Below are 16,360 nucleotides of genomic sequence, written 5' to 3' on the forward strand. Positions count from 1 at the left end.
AGACAAAACCATACATTTGTTTTCTTACTATTATTATTAAAATAAAATAAACTAAAAACTGTACTTTGACGTTGCCCTACCTAATTTCTTTTTTTTTCTCAGAGTTCCATTTTCCCCTCTTTCTATCAATTCATTTTACCCAGAATTCCAAATTGAATTGCTCCATAAGGAATGGCTCATCAATCATCCATGAATAGATATAATTCATCCTCTTACTAGATACATGAGATTTTAATATGGATGTAACCAGTCCTTCAAAGAGAACAAAAACCTGAAACCTCTCTAACAAGCCATGGGTAAGATGGTTCCTCCTCATGATCATCCACTCAGTCCCAGTAAATTATTGAGGATAATTAAATAGTCATAATCAATTATGATAATGAAGCTTGAAAGAAGAAGAAGAAGGGGGGGGGGGGGGGGGGGGGGGTGTGTGGGGATCCTCTCTTTGATCTTCTTAACCAGAAAACATTCAATACCTTCACTGTCGGGTTAACATTTTTGCTGGGTATAATTTTTTTTTTTTTTTGAAATGAAACACTTCATTATTACAAGTTTAAGAACCATGTTACCAATGAAACAACCAATTGTGGTAAAACATGTCAATCTATTTGTTACAAGTGTTAATACTTCACTATTACAAGTTTTCATAATCACTTTACCAATAAAACAACGAATGTGTTGCTAAACTAGTAAAACTTCATATATTTAAGTAAATTTGCGATGAGTCCTTTAGGGTGTAATAAGGTTGTCTATTTTGTAACTACTGTCATTTAGGAGTTATTTACTTATTTGACGATGTTTTTTCCTGATTTTATGACAATTGAGGTCCAAAGTAGTAACCAAGGTTGTATTTGTGGTAATTCTTCAATATTACAAGTTTGACAACGAATTGTTGTAGAAGTAGTAATCAAACTCTTATTTGTGGTAATTTTTTATATTACAAGTCTGAGTACCATTTTACTAATGTGACAACGAATTTTTGTCAAAATTGTAAAACTTTATGTATATATTGTAAATGAGGCGCGAGTCCTTAATTGTGTATTAAAGTTCTCTATTTTGTAACTAATACTTTTCTTGTGTAAATCTCATCATCTATGAGATAATTACTCGTCTGACAATGCATTTTACTATAAATTACAACAATTGATGTGTAAAGTGGTAATTATGGTCGTATTTATGATAATTACTTGAAATATGATTCCATTTACCCAAAAAACGATCACTTTACGAATGTTACAACAAATGTTTTGTCGATATGGTAAATGATCATATTAGACCTAAAACTTCTCAAGTCCTTATTCTTGTAATCTAGTTGTTATTTTTGTAACTAGTGTCATTTCTTTTGTAAATTATATCTTCGATGAGATACTTTACAACAAACCACCATATTTGACGTATAATTTAATTTAACATATATTTATTAAAAAGTTGATGTATGACAAACATTAACACACCTTAGACTTACCCATTAGGTAGAGTAATTTTTTTTTTCCTAATTTGCTTCACTTTTTTTATATTTGGTTATTAGATGGAGGCCAAACCCTTTCAAAAAAAAATGTCTTCATGTTCAGCTCTGCATCCATTAGATGCAAGTTTCTTGTCTTTTCCCATCAAATTTCCAGAATGACAATCTATACCAGTATATAATGTACGTCTTGTTATGACTTATGAACAATATATTGTTAACCAATTTACCAATATATATTTGAACCTACTTCAGGTTCCCATATATTCATTTCTCTCGTCAGATTTCCTTCTTCAACTCCTACAATATTTCCAATCTTGTGTTCAGTTAACAGATTGACACAAGAGAAGTCGACACGACATTCTTCTTTTTCTCCGTACAATTCAGCACAAATTCAGCTGACCATATCAGCCACGTGCACCATTACATTTCTGAGGTACAAAATTGCAAAAATACATACCGTACGAGGTGTTTCAGAAAGCCCTTAGTTTTGTCATATAGGATATTTCAACTCGGAGTTTACTGAACTTTGTAATCAACAAAGACCAATCAATTGAATAAGATATTTCTCAAAACTTATAAAAATTCATACTTTCTCCCCATCAGTGGCAATATGACAAGCTATTGAGGTTGTTGCTGGCTAGCTGTGTACAAAGTTCTCACAACTTCAGAGGATATAGTCTGGTTGCATCCGGCTTGTCATGTAACCTTAGAAATCCGAAATTTTATATGCTTTTAGTGAACAAGACTTCAATTATTCATCAAACATAATCACACCTTATACGATTGGGGTCTCCATTGAATCTCAGCATAGGTTAGTTCTCATAAAACAAAATTTGAAATTAATGTCATGTTGATAAATGAAAGCAGCAGCATACAATAATACTTTGGTCACATGCACTTGTCAGGTTTCCTATCAGAATGCCAAAATATTCTTTATGTGAGTGGGAGTACTCGAACAAGCTTGAATTTGTGTCGAACGGATAAATTAATTGCTTCGCGCGGATGCTAATTTCTGCTGGAGCTTCACCCCCTTCTTGAAATTACTTCGCTGAGTTTTTTAATCTATCTCCAACATCAAAAAGAGAAGCATTCATGTGTCTGTAAAACTGCGTTTCTAGTCGTCTTAGCTGTACTGGACTACTGGTTACGAAGCTAATCAAGATTTGCTAATTAGCAATTTCAAAAGATGCTGAACATTTCAAGGACAGTGACAATGGCATTTCTTATCCACATTCGCTGGAAACTTGCTGCTTAGTTCTTTCAGTGGGATGACTGCCATCCCGAAACAGACCAAGTGTATTTTCCTGATTTCTTTTTCTAATATGTTGTGCATCTCGGTCCGGCTTGTCCAATTTCTAATAATGAGTAAACAGTGCATATGCATTTCTGTCTAGCTCGTCTTGTTTCTATTCAAGTCCTTTAGTTTTGTTTTTTTTCCCATATTTTTCTGTCTAACACAAGTTGACCATATTGTATTACTAGATGCTTAAGTTGACATTGCCAGATCAGACAAGTTGAAATTGTTAGTGTTATTTAGGGCTGGGCACGGGCCGGGCTTTGCTAAAATTCTCTGGGCCCGAACCCGGCCCGCAACATTTCGGGCCGGGCCTAAATGATGTGTTTCAAGAACTGGGACCGGACTAGGCCCGGACCGTTTTTTTCGGGCCGGGTTTCCGGGCCCAATTTTGTGATTTTCAAAAATTAGTGAAAAAAAACAAACAAAATTCAACAGAAAGAAGAGATCTGCATCTGCAGATTTGACAAAAAATTTCCATTTATTCTCCATTTGTTCGGATAGATAATATTCATGGCCTAACAAGGCTCGAATCGTTCTAACAGCTTTCGCTAAATAGGGATTTTTTTTCTTTCATTTTTCTGGGCGAAGGCCTCCATTAACAAAAAACCAAAACAAAATGTGTAGCTTGTTGATTGACTTGGTTCCACAACTGGATGTCTTTCGCAGTAATAACTGAACAACATAACGAATAAACCAGACAAAGAGTTCCATGCTTATATAGTTATCAACAGATCAACTGAACAAAATAGATAACAAATCTGATTTTTACAAAGAAAAAAAAAAACAAATCGATTAACTGATCAACATCAAAACGACGCCTGTGGTTTCTCCGTTTTTGCTTGGGTTCTTCAAAGACTCTGAGATCTTGCATAAACACGAACCAGAGACTAAGATCTGCAGAAAGAGAAAAACTTTAAAACCAGAAGAGACTAGAAGAAGAAGAAGAAGAAGAAGATGGAGGTATACCGTATACCTTAGTTAGAAGAAGAATAAGCAATGGGATATATGTATAATGCATTGGACGTGATATGGGGCTGCATCTTCAATTAAATCTCATAGACTAGAAGAGGAAGAGAAGGTGTGTGCGGCTAGAAAGTAGAAAGAGAAGAAAGAGATGGGTAGGCAGACAAAGGTAGGGTTAGACACTTACACGTTTAGTAAAACCTATATTATATTATATATGCTAGGATGGGTACTGAATTAGCCCAAAAAAAGAGTACTAACGGGCCTTGCGGGCTTTTTATATAATCATATTCAAGGCCCGGGCCCGAACCGTGTTTTATATATCTCGGCCCGGGCCCGAACCGTTTCTCCCAAATTTTAACAAGGCCCGGACCGTACGGGCCGGGTTAACGCGGGTCGGGCCGGATTTTCGGGCTTTCGGGCTTTTTTGCCCAGCCCTAGTGTTATTATTGGACTATTTTTTTTAAGTAGTAACACTGCATTTGCTACTGGCCTACTGCTGACATCAAATTTTTTGACTTTAATATAATTGCGTTTGTTAGAAAGTGTTTGCTCCACCGTCATGACCTAGTGTGATGCAACTTGTTACCGGCTTAATAAGAAAAAAGGGAGTAACTTTCTTAGTTTCTTTTTGTGAGCCAAGAGTTAGAATACATAAAAACATCGAAGACTTACGATGTCCAAAGTTTGACGTAATAGGAAGATAAGATGCAGAGCAAAATGTTATTGCTTATGAAACTAGTAAGTCACTTAGCTGTCCCGCTGCCCCCAAACTCTGTGCAGTTTTGAGAGTCGGCCAACAATTTCTCCACCCTAGGTGGTGTGTCTCCACCCTCTGTGGTGTGTTTTCCCTGAGTTTTGTCTCAGATCTGAGACTTTATGTCTCAGTTTCATTATAGTTTTCTTTGTTCCAGCCCAATTCTTCTTCAATTACCCAGATTTACTTCCACTTCTCTCACCCTCTTACAGATCCACCTCCCATGTTCTATCCCATCTTTTTCTCTTTTTTCCACAATCCCCTCACACTTGGTCTCGACCTGGGTATCTACACCTAACTCTACACCTATGAATAGCTGCCGAACCGGTACTCCACCGATGTTTGTGGACGACACCGGACCAGTGGCGTTGTGTTGCTCGGTGGTCTCCACCACTACGACTGCCTTTCTCATGTCCTTTGGTACCTCTTTCCTTCTTTTGCAGACTATTCAGGTACGGAGAATGATGGTGGACAAACCTCTGGCCTCTGGAAGTGAAGCTTTGGTCGATGCCTCTCTCTTTGCAGCTCGGCGGTCAGCAGCCATGGCGGCTGGTTTCTCTGCAGCAGCTCTATGTGGTTTTAGATCTAGGGTTGGTTTTGGTTGTTGTTGGGCTTTTGGGCCTCGGTTTGTTTTTCTTTTTTGTCTGATGTAGGTTAATTAAGCTTTTGTCTTTTGGGCCTCTAAGCTTAGGACTTTTGCTTCCTTACGCACATCAACATTTGTAATTTGCTTATTCTTTAATGAATGAACTATTTGACCAAAAAAAAAAATGAAACTAGTGAGTCACACTTGGCACTAAACTTCAAAAAGATCTTTCAGATTGGTGTAAGGCCTTGTGCCATTGGGAGTATGGCTCCACCATGACTTGGCAACTTTCTGGTTAAATCTTTCGGTTGGATGGCCATAGTAAAAAAATACACAGTCAGTAACATTGTCACATAGTTCATACTCTATCACACCTCTCTTTCCTCCACAGTGCTCTGTATGGTCCAGAGCCACAACATGCCACTTTGCCTTCCTTGAAACCTTAGAGCATAATATTAACAAAAGCAGCATTAGAAAAGAAAGATTAATTAGCTTATGACATAAACAAAAGAAAAACTGAAACTAAAATGTTGAGAATATATACATCCCACATAGGAAAAATGGGACCTTGCCTATAGGTTTATAAAGGTTTGGGCCTATCCATCCATTGCCAATTGGTTTTGGATGTGAACCCTAGATTACTTTATCATAGTATTAGAGCGGGTTACCCACGTGTGCATGCTTCACGGCCACACGGGCTTCACGTCACCCAAAAGTTGTCAATTGCTAGTGGGTTTATAAGGGTTTAGACCACTCTATACATTACCAATTGGTTTTCGATGTGAACCCCAGATTACTTTATCAGGAGGAAGTCTCGTATAACCTGTTTTAATGGATTATTGATTATTTTAGAAAAGTTTGGAGTAGACATTTGGATTTGAATATTTTAATTCCTTGAGCCGTCCTTTCAGCTTCAACAGAACTTTAGCAAGTACTCATGTGGTTTCACTATGGTATTAATTTCTTCCACGCAGGCACCTTGGTTTCCTGTGTTTGATGCTCTCATCTTTGGCAAACAACCTAGAGGAACTGCATTTGAAAACTCAAATTTCCTTCCTCCTGTCTTGGATATCTCCTGAAATATTGAAATGCATGTGACCATAATGATCCTTAAAAAAAAAAACCTTTTGAATAAACACTTATGAGAAAGAGATACACACACGGGCGCGCGCACACACACACACACATAGAGAGAGAGAGAGAGATTATGTTACTTTGATCACATTTGTCAAGTTTCCGATCACCATGCCAACAAATTCTTCAAGTGAGTGGGACTCAAAAAAACTGGAATTCCTTAAGAATGGTACAAAATAATCATTGTTTGTAATGCTAAACAAATTAGCGGCGTTGGACAGAAATGTGTGAACTTATGCATCAACTAGTTTATGCCTCAACAGCTTCTCCACTTTCTTGAAATAACCTACTGGAATTTGAAGGTCTCACCCCTGAAGTACAAGAAATTAGACAGCTAATAGATATGTATTGAAAAAAAAAAAATTCCTTCCTCCTATGCAGCCAATGCAGCCTAAAATACTATTTTTAAGAGAAACATTATATATTGAAGAGGATTTGAGTAAAGTGTTTTCCTTAGTTTTTCATTGAAGTATGTCAATCATATATACATGGTTGCTGATCAGTTTTGTTCCTAAAGATCAGCTATTACAATGAATACAATTAAAGCACTGCTGATCAGTTTAGATTCTAGAGATTTTCAGTTTAGATCATGACATCCTAAGATCAAGCAATAATCAAGATAAACAAATATCATCATCAATACAGAAAGAGAAATCAAGGTAAATCAGTTTCATAAGTTTCATTGCTTATCCCACCCCCGCAAGCTTATGGGCTGGGCATGGACAGGAAGCTTGGAAAGAAGATAGTGGAAGCGAGATGAACTCAAACCCTTGGTGAAGATATCTGCAATTTGACCTTGGGAGCATATATAGGCAACTTGAATTTCCTTGCGAACGACCTTTTCCCTAATGTAATGATAATCAACTTCCACATGTCTTGTTCTCGTATGAAAAACAGGGTTGGAAGCAAGAGATATGGCACTAATGTTGTCACACCATAAGGTGGGAGACTAGAGAGGAATGCATAGGTCCCAAAATAGAGCCCGAAACCAAGAAATATGTGCAGCAATATAGGCTAATTGACGATACTCTGTTTCTGTGATAGAACGAGATACTCCACTCTGCTTTTTAGAACTCCATGAAATGAGTCTTGTACCCAAGTAGATGCAAGTGCCACCTGTTAAGATTCTTGTGTTTGGATCCCCAGCAAAATCAGAATCACTATAACCTGTTAATTTGAAGTTGCTTGGAGTGTAGAACAAGCCATAGGTAGGTATGTGTTTGAGATACCAGAGAATCCGTTTGATAGCCACCCAATGCATATTTGTTGGAGAATGCAGAAATTGGCATACCTGATTAACGACAAATGATATATCAGGGGGAGTGAGTGTTAGGTACTGCAAGGCTCCTACAACACTCCGATATTGGGAACCATCATGAAAAGGAGTGCCATCGGTGAAACTCAAACGTTTGCCAGTAGCTGCCGGAGTTGAAACAGGTTTAGCATCTATCATGTTTATGTGTTGTAGAAGATCTAAAGTGTACTTGGTCTGAGTTAATGCAAGTCCATGAGATGACCGCACAGCCTCAATGCCCAAGAAATAGTGTAATGGACCCAAATCTTTCATGAAGAAGAGTTTACTCAAATTGGTGATAAGAGTACTGATGTGATTAGCATGTGTGCCAATGACGAGGATATCATCCAGATATATAAGTAAATAAAGCTTGATATTGCCTGAATGATAGACAAATAGAGAAGTGTCTGCTTGAGATGCTGTGAAACATAAGTCCTCCAAATAAGTAGAAAAAAAACAAGAAAACCAGGCCCTAGGTGCTTGTTTGAGGCCATAGAGAGAACGGTGGAGCTTACAAACATGGATAGGAAATTGGGGGTCAATGAAGCCCTGTGGTTGCTGCATATAAACATCCTCTAACAAATATCCATGGAGAAATGCATTCTGAAGATCTAATTGTCTAATGGTCTATAAAAAAAAAAAAACTGCTATGGCTAAAATTAATCTGATACAAGAGTGTTTAATTACCGGACTGAATGTTTCACCATAGTCAATTCCTTCTTGTTGCCGAAAGCCTTTGGCTACGAGGCGAGCTTTGTATCATTCCACTGAACCATATGGTTTCCTTTTGATGCGGAAGACCCATTTGTTGGGAAGGACATTCATTGAAGGTGAATAGGGAATGAGCTGCCATGTACCAGCTTGAATGAGAGCATTGAATTTTGTGCTCATGGTGGAACGCCATTCCTGTTGCTTGGCTCCTTGAGAGTAACAGCTTGGCTCAATTTGGTGAGTAATGGAAGTTACAATCATAGCATATTTGGGATTGGGTTTGACAATCCCTTGTTGACGACGAGTGACAGGCCCAGATGTATGAGATGGAGGAGCTGGGATCGGTTGTGAAACAGAGGGCTGAAGTGCCACAGATTGCTTGGAAGAGGTGGATGGCAGTGGCGGAGCTGGCTGGCGGCTGTGATAGGTTAGAGTCGGTCGGGGAGATGGTGGTGGAGGAGGTTGTGGTGGGCGGAGGCGATGATAGGTGATAATGGGAGGTGAGGACGAGGTGGGTGTGGATGTGAGGTAAGGAGAAGGGAGATGTGGGACTGGTGGGGAGATGGAATGTGTGTTTTGAGGAGGGGGAGTAGATGGACTTGGGTCTTGGGCTGGTAAATGGACCTGCAGATTGGAAGTAGTAGTAGTGATGGTTAGGGGAATGGGATGGTGATTTGGAGTAGTCTCTGCAGGGGGAGTAATAATGGATTTGTTGAATGGGAAGTTGGACTCATCAAAAAGAAACGTGAAAGATAAATTCGACCACTAGATAGATCTAAACAACGATAGTCTTTGTGATTGAGAGAATAACCAAGGAAGACCCATTTTGTTGACCGAAAATCCAACTTATCTTTTGTGTGTGGAAGAATGTAAGAAAAGCAAGCACGACCAAAAGTATGAAGAAAGGAATAATTGGGAGAGCGCGCGGCAAAATAATTTTTCATAAGGAGAGAGGAAATTGAGGACACGGGATGGTAATCGATTGACTAAATATAAAGTAGTGTTGACTGCTTCGACCCAATAAGATTTTGGCACCGAAGAATGAGCAAGAAGAGTTAAAGAGGTTTCGACAAGATGGCGATGTTTACGTTCAGCTAAACCATTTTGCTCAGGGTGGTGCGGACAAGAGATCTTATGATGAATGCCTTTTTGGATCAATAATTTTTTAAAGGCATGACTGTTGTATTCACCACTACCATCTGTTTGAGGAGTTTTTATTGTGGCGGTGAATTTATTTTCAATATAGGTGAAAAAGGCAACAAAAATAGTAAGGACTTCAGATTTGTGTTTCATGGGAAACAACCATGCATATCTTGTAAAATCATCGATAAAAAGAACATAATATTTAAAACCTTGAATAGAAAGAGTGGGAGAGGTCCATACATCACTATGTATTAATTCAAAAGAAAATGTAGTAACAGATTCAGATAAAGTAAATGGTAATTTAGTGGATTTGCCCAGCGGGCAGGAATGACATGGTGACGAATGATTATTTTCTAACAAAGATATCTTAGATGCAAGACGATGAAGGATTTGAGCTGATGGTTGCCCTAAGGGATAGTGCCACTCATCCGAAGAAACTTTATTTGCAGCAAAGGAATGAAAAAGACTTAATTTATTAGATGATGATGGAACATATGACTGACAGGATAGAATCCATTATTATTCTGACCCTCTAAAAGCGTCCTCCCTGAGCTCAGATCCTTGACATAAAAGGCATTGGGAAACATTAGAATATAGCATGAGTTATCGGAAAGAAATTTATGAGCAGAAAGGATATTTGCAGAGGCATGAGGGCAATAAAGAACATCATAAAGAGTTATAGGAGAGTGGGAAGAAGGAAGACATGTATTTCCAATTTTAGAAATATGCAAACCTTGACCAGACACAACGCCGCCAACCATGTCAGAACCATGGTATTCGTGAGGATTTGTTAATGTTTGAGGATTATTGGTGATGTGGGTATTTGAGCCGGTGTCTAGGAGCCAAGCAAAGGAATCATGGGGAGAGGTTGTAGCTGCAGCCATGGCAGAGAGACGGGTGCTTGATGTTCGACCTTCATAAGCCATGTTGAGTCGATGGAAGCAATCAATGGCTGTATGACCATTGCGGTTGCAAATTTGGCATGGGCCGCGTGAATCATAGGTAGATCGAGTAGATGGAGTTGGACCAAGAATAGAACCATCACGGGATGGAAAGCAGGAGCTGGAACCACGTCCATATGTGGTAGGACTAGAGAAGGAGCCATGGCCATGAAAGGTGGGATGACCTCTTTGAGAGCCAGAGAACGAGCCGCGTCCACGAGAGCCACCAGTTTGGAGTGGTCTAGTTTGGTGGTTGTTGGTGAAGAGGGCAGAGGGATTTGATTCCATTCCAACAAGCACGTGACATGCCAATCACCTATGATGCTCTTGAAGCATTTCTTTTAGGGGCCGAAAGTCGTCTAAAAAATATAGATCTTATTGGAATGCAGTCAACTCCCACTACATTCTTCACTAACAACCGCCAAACTGCACCACTCCAAACTGGTGGCTCTTGTCAACCATAAGGAGTAATTTGGTACAGTCCAGTTTGATGTGGTTGTGCTGGTGGTGGCGGTGGTGTTGGCAGGGGTAGCCATGGGAAGGGGAGGAAACAGATAGTAGGAAAGGGAAGAAAAAAAAGTGAGTAAGAAAAGTTTAGGAGATGTCGTTTAGACAAAGTCTCTGGATACCATGAAGAGGATTTGAGTAGAGTGTTTTCCTTAGTTTCTCATTGAAGTATGTCAATCATATATACATGGTTGCTTATCAGTTTTGTTCCTAAAGATCAGCTATTACAATGAATACAATTGAAGCACTGCTGATCAGTTTAGATTATAGAGATTTTCAGTTTAGATCATGACATCCTAAGATCAAGCAATAATCAAGATAAACAGATATCAGCATCAATACAGAAAGAGAAATCAAGGTAAATCAGTTTCATCAGTTTCATTGCTTATCATATGTAAAGCATATGGATGAGTTTCAGCTGCAGCGATAGATGCAAAATTGACCCCATAAGTATAGTCGGTTGTAGATATGGTGGTATAAGTGGAAGCTTTGCAAACTTAGCTGCATGATTAACAGAAATTTAGCAATGAGTTGTGTCATAATCCCTAATGTTTAATTAAATAGAAAATTACCATTAACTACATTTCAATCCAATTTTTTACCATGCCCAAAGCCTAAAATCTCTATTCCCTTGCGGGAGCGTCAGTGCATAATTTTTTTTTTCCCTGTTAGGTAGCAATTGATGAAAACACCCCTCTAATCAACAATATGCTTCCTTAGATCCGTCATTTTCTCAAATCTGATCTGTCTTCTACCTTACTAGGATATTTATCATCTGCTTCACTTACACACACACACACAGATCCGATGAAAATCAAGAGAGACGGAATGAATGATCGTTCAGGTAAGTTCTAATTTAATTGAACAATTCCATTTCTATTCAATCAGAATCGATTTCGGGTTGAGAGAGAGAGAGAGAGAGAGAGAGAGAAGAGATCCCCTGTTGATAAGGAATTTGAAAGCCCATTCTTTCCAGTTGCATTTCGTACTGTGCTGTAGCATTCTTGATTACTATTGTGATGTACGATCACCATTCACAGTAGCCCTAGTCGTCAACTCATGAAGCAATACAGCCTTGCATTTGTGTTTTTCATGGTATTTATGTTTTACACTACTACAAAAATTGAATCAGACGACGGCTAAAAACTGTCGTCTGATATGGAGGCAAAGAGTCATCTATCGAGGCGCCGTCTGATGAAGATCGATTGTAGGGAACCGTCGAGTGAAGGGCTCGGCAGCATGGCGTGCAGCATGTCGGCAGTCTATCGACAGCATTAGCTGTTGCGTGACTATTCTTCAGACGACGGGCCACTTTAGAAACTGTTGTGTGAAGGCAATTCAGATGTCGCTTTATTTTATGGCCATTGTGTGACTTTCATTCAGACGACAGTTTTTCAAAGTATCAATTATCTATTTTACATTCAGACGACAGTTTTTATTTTTGAGTCATTGTGACTATTGTGCACATACGACTGTTTTTTTGTGATTATTGTTGTCCTAATAGAATGATTCAATGCATTATATTTGCTGGATGTGGAATAAAAAAGACCATATTAACTGATCAATATATAAATATATATATATATAGAAGAAATTGTTATAATTCACATCATGCACCAAAATGGATTGTGCAAAGTTAATCTTTTATCCCCAAAAGGAGTACATCTAATAGTACTCTCCTAGCAAAATACATCCAGAAATTTACTTGTGTCTAGCTTTGCTGCTCTCATGGCATCATTGGAGTCTAGCTTTGGAAGTTTCCAAGCACTAACTCTGTAGGATTGCGAGTATTACCCTGATCCTCTGAGATATCCATAACCCAATATCTTTAAGTTGCTTGTTTCTTGAAGCATCTTGCTGGTTCATGGATTACAAGCTCTGGAATCAAACAATAGTCCACATCGCGACTGGCAAGTGTAGCATACATAGATATGAAACCTGCAACATGAATATATAGGTGCTATGTACAACTGCAAGTTGTCAACAACAAAATCAGCATGATAGAACCAAATTCTTTTAGCATCTAATGTTGTATAAAAATATACTGACGAAGCTGCATACGTACTCTAGTTCATAATCCACAAGTTAACGACATATGAGGTTGATATGATTGTCAATTCAATGACATTAAAGCAGCAACAGTGTATTTATAACTAAAGATGTACATGCCACAACAATTGAAAGACCAAAGAGACAGAAAATTACCATTGCATTTGAAGGAAGTACAAGACCTCTGGGTTTTAGCCAGCGATCTGTGGCTGTAATGACACTTCCAACCACACTCTGTTGAAAAGTAAGCATGTCAACAAAATAATTTTGAACCATATATGCCCATGTATATATTCTGAGGCACAATTATAAACTAGCAGTAATTGTACAATCCAATAACTACATATTATAAATTAATGATAAACAGAAACCTTGATGAATTCAGCATAATCAAAGCAGACAAAAGGTAGAGTTTGTGTCGGGGGAACAACGAAAACCGAAAACAAAAGCCAGTTATCTTTTCTACTTCTAACTACATTGGAGAGCTTAAAATTAAATTTTATCTTTTCTAAATGGCCTATAGTATCTCACATAAGCTCCAGCTAGTTATCTCACATATTAAGCTTCAAGAACTAAATCACAAACACCCACACAGAGCAATTACCTGCAGTGTCCCACAATCTAAGGTTAACTATGCATCCGCCACCAAATTAGCACTGATGTTGTCAAACAATGTAGGCACATAATCCTATAACAAAATTTGGAGAAAGAAAACAGAATAAATATGTCATAAATTAATGAAACAAACTGAACACAATAGTTATCAATTATGACAAAATCAACACCTTGCTTTTTACAGTGGGGAAGCTATTGCTGGTATAAGAGATTAGCATGGAATTTTTTCCAATAGCTCCATCCCAATAGTTACACACTTTATGAATCTATCTCTACAACTTTGCTTTCTTTTACGTTCACCCTTTTAGCTAACTAAGCTCCTCTATGCTCATTCCATGATCTAGTTTGACCCAATTTGCTCTCCCTCCATCCCTTAGTTTTCTACTCAAATTAGAGCCAAGACAAACACAGTAAGAGCAAACACTAAGTGCTTCAATTACAAATACAAAACCACACACAAACACAGCTAACTGAACTTAAGTAATTCTCAAATGCACAAAACAACATGACAGTTTATCAAAGCTAGCACCTTTGGATAGTGTAGAGGTCCAACTGGTTTTGCCACCCATCAAAGGAACCACCACGATATGAAACCACAATCTCAAATGTCAATCTTGTCCACCTCCAACCCATATTTTGAGAACCTGCAATATTACCATGAAATGAAACAACAATTAAACAATGAAACACTAATACCAGTATTTCTAATGTTCCTTAATACATACGAACCTCATCTTTATAAAGTTGCTTCCTCAACACAACCTGTGTTAAACAATGCACCAATTATACCCCAAGTTTGAGGTGAAGATTCTCAAGATCAAAAGACGTTACACACCATATTCATCAGATTGAGAGACAGATGTGGAGGGGAGCATATTACAACTGCTGCTTCAATCAAGTGCTTCCCATGCCATAGGACTAGCCTAACACCAATGAGCCGGCCGTTGAATCGGGTTTGACAATAGAGAAGACTGAATTGAGATACCAAAAAGAAAGAAAAATTCCTAACCCAGGTCAACCTAGTGACCACCAAGTTCTTTGAAATGCAATTTGGTGTGTGACATCGAGATCGAAGAAAGAGAGAAAGGGGTTGCGGGAGAAAACAAGGGTTTGGGTGAAATAGGGCATTTCAATTAGAAAACAGAGTTAGTACAAGGATGTAGAGGCAGCAGCAATCTTTCATTAATTTAGAATACTAGTGAAAGCAAGCCAACGGAGAATTATGAACCGGTGCCAACAACTGTTTTACCCAGAATCAGAAGCATATAGATCTGGGCAAAAACAAAAAGCGATAGACATATCGAGAACGAGAGAGAATTACCCATAGGTAGTGAATGAATTTGTTTTACCAAAGCTAAAGAATGTGAGCTTCAATTTGGATCAGTTCATTCGATGAGGTACAGATGCAGACGAGAGGGGTTTCGAAGAAGGGGGGTGGAGGAAGGAGAGGGGTTGCTCCGGCACGTTTGGGGAGTGCTTGTAGTGCTAAAATCCCTCTTGGTCCCCTTACTACAACAAAGAAAACAATTGCATCAGAAATCAAAATCCCCAAAATTCAGAAAATCAAAAAGTTAGGTCAAAATCGAAAGGAAGAGAAATTGGATAAACTGTTTACCCATCGGTGCTGGAAAGTGAGGGCTCAATTTGAGCCAAGAGAGTCATCTTTGGGGCTGGAGAAGCTCCTTGCAGATGTGGAAACTGGTTTGGTTGTTGGAGAGAGGTCTAGGGTTTCAATATGATGGATTTGGGGAATAGGTGTAGAAGATAGAGGGAGAGAAGAGAGAGGTCCAGGTTTGGGATCTGATGGAGAACAGAGAGATGTGGTTGAAGCGAGGCGGTCATGGTTGTAGGTTCTGGTTTTGGAGGACGCAGAGAGAGAGAGAGAGAGAGAAAGAGAGTGTGTGTGTGTGTGAGAGAGAGAGAGAGAGTTTGGGAGAGTGAGGTCTAGGCTACAGAGTGAGGAATTTCGTTTGGCTTTGGGTATGTTGAGATAGAGAGGATTCCAGTTTTGGATTAGGTGTGTCGAGAGTGAGGCCACTGGGCGAGAGCTAGCTAGGTCTTGTTTTTGGATCTGTCGACAGTGAGGTGAGTCAATTAACATAGAGCAAGGGCTAGTTGTCAAAAGAGGGGTACGTTTTGCTATTATTTAGTTCTTTTTGTTATGTTTTTTTCTCCAAGTGTTGGGGTTTCAGCCGGATTTGTGAGGCCCTATCAATTTGGACAAGAAATCACACAATGGGTTTACGTAAGAACGTCGTCTGAATACAACCATTTAAATTTGAGCATCGTCTCTTATTAATTGGACTTCCCGCCATGAGGAGCTAGAGAAAGATGGAGGAGGGAACCTTTCTGTCAGACATATTTATTAGACGACAAGTTTTTTGTTTATGGTTGTATGACTGACACATGTTGGGGAAAATTTAGGGCTTCAGATGGGTTTGGCACCACATAACTTGGTGGCAAACTTGGCGCTCAATTTTTTTTAGGGTCATACAACGGTTCTGTCCTTATACGTTTTCTAAATTGATTCATAATTCCATATCAGACGACTGATTTTCTAAAAACAACGTCTAAAAAAATAAAAATCAATCACACGACGGAAAACTCTAGTGTGTCGTCTGATTCAATTTTTCTAGTAATGTTAGTTTAGTTAATTGTATTAGATAGGTACTGACAGCAAACTCATTTTAAATCCATCCATGCATTATGAAATTAATTTTTTATGGAGTTTGATTTCAAAAACTGTTTGTTACTGGAGATCATTAGCAATAGTGAATCTACCTTATTTGCTATTGAGGGTCAGTAGTTCTATTCTATTTGCTACTAAGGCTACTGAGGTTCAATATGCATGTCATGTGTGCTTTTGAGGGTCAATAGCCATATCGTTTTCTTTTT

The 16,360-nt window shown here is 38.6% G+C and overlaps 1 long non-coding RNA gene across 1 annotated transcript; it reads right to left on the reverse strand.

The window, feature by feature from the left end:
* Positions 1 to 3,406: 3,406 nt before the first annotated feature.
* LOC121051929 lies at positions 3,407 to 3,907 on the reverse strand. The gene is made up of 2 exons (XR_005807487.1): positions 3,739 to 3,907; positions 3,407 to 3,659 (listed from the first exon to the last, which is right to left on the reverse strand). It is a non-coding gene; the product is annotated as an uncharacterized LOC121051929 (long non-coding RNA).
* Positions 3,908 to 16,360: the final 12,453 nt, after the last annotated feature.

The sequence above is a fragment of the Rosa chinensis genome, chromosome 2 (assembly GCF_002994745.2).
Source record: "Rosa chinensis cultivar Old Blush chromosome 2, RchiOBHm-V2, whole genome shotgun sequence".
Taxonomy (NCBI): Eukaryota; Viridiplantae; Streptophyta; class Magnoliopsida; order Rosales; family Rosaceae; genus Rosa; species Rosa chinensis.